We start from the raw sequence: 1,476 nt of genomic DNA on the forward strand, positions 1-1,476 counted from the left end.
AGGGTTAAACTGAGTGCCATGAATAAAATATATTTCTATTATTATTGTTGCTCCTATGTTGGTAGACAGGAAAATTGAGGGGTTGGAGGGGAATCAAACCCATGCCCTTTTAGGAACATTAAATCAAATGAAATCAAAGAGGAAACCCAAAGTTACAGCTTGTTGGCACTTCTCCTTTGCTACTGTATCTTCACCCAATTCTTTTTCTTGAGATTATTGCAGCTACAATATCAAGGGTAACTGCTGCCCCCTTGTGTAGGACTCCTTACATTTGCAGAGAAAAAGACTAGGTGACAAAAAGTTATGAGCACCTTTACTAAATTCAATAGGAAGAATAAAATAAAATAAAAAAGGATCCATTTACTTTTTTTTTGGTTTAGGTTTTATTCAATATCATATATAAAATGTTTCCAGACCCAAGAGGGTTTAATCCTCCTCCTCTTCCTCCTCTTCATCCTGGTTGATCTGGAAGTACCATAATTTATAACTCTCCTTGCTATTGGCCACCACTCAGAGCCAATCCCGAAGATTGTTCTTCTTTAAGTATTTCTTTGTCAGGTACTTCAAATACCTTTTAGAAAATGGCACCTCTGAAGTCATGGTAATCTTACTCTTGCTTCTCTCAATGGTGCTTCTCCCTACCACCAAGGTTGCCGGCCCTTCCATTCACTTTGATTCGTTCTTGTAAAAAACTGCTCAAAATTAGCAGCATCCATAATCCAATTTTCCACAGGATATGTACAATCCAGGGTAAATTTAAGGACTTGCTTCTTTTTTTTGCCGCCTTTCATCACAGATTTCTTCACAGGAGCCATGATGATCGAGGAGGCAGAAAGGCCAATTTACTTTTTATCTAAACAGGAAGGATTTTCTGCAAAAACTTATGGTTATAAAGACATCTCAAAAGAGAGAAAAATAGCATTTGTACAAAAGTATTTATAGCCACTCTTTTTGTGGAGCTAAGAATTGGAAATCAAAGGAATTACCACAAATTGGGGAACGGCTAAACAAGTTGTGGGAATATGATGGTGATAGAATATTATTGTTCTATAAGAAATGACAAGCAGGATGTCAGAAAGGCCTAGAAAGACGTATAAACATATGTATAGTGAAGTTAGCAGAACTAAGAGAACATTGCGCATAAGAAACAGCAATATTGTTTGATGAAGAAATGTGAATGAATTAATGATTCTCAGCAATACAATGATCTGAGAAAATCCTAAAGACTAATGATGAAGTATATTATCCACCTTCAAAGAAAAAAACTGATGTTGATTGAACAGATCATTGTTCTGTTCATAGCATGCTATTTTCTCACTTTCATCTTTTCTTTTATTCAAGTTTTCTTATACAAAATGACTAATATGGTAGTATTTGACATAATTGTAGATGTATAACCCATTTCTGATTGATTACAGCCTCAGGGAGAGGAGAGGGCAGAAAGGGAGGGAGGGATAATATTTGGAACTTAAAACT

At 35.6% G+C, this 1,476-nt stretch overlaps 1 pseudogene; it reads right to left on the minus strand.

Annotated features, from left to right (window-relative positions):
- Positions 1-426: 426 nt before the first annotated feature.
- LOC122729514 lies at positions 427-830 on the minus strand (annotated as a pseudogene).
- Positions 831-1,476: the final 646 nt, after the last annotated feature.

The sequence above is a fragment of the Dromiciops gliroides genome, chromosome 5 (genome assembly GCF_019393635.1).
Source record: "Dromiciops gliroides isolate mDroGli1 chromosome 5, mDroGli1.pri, whole genome shotgun sequence".
NCBI classification, from domain to species: Eukaryota; Metazoa; Chordata; class Mammalia; order Microbiotheria; family Microbiotheriidae; genus Dromiciops; species Dromiciops gliroides.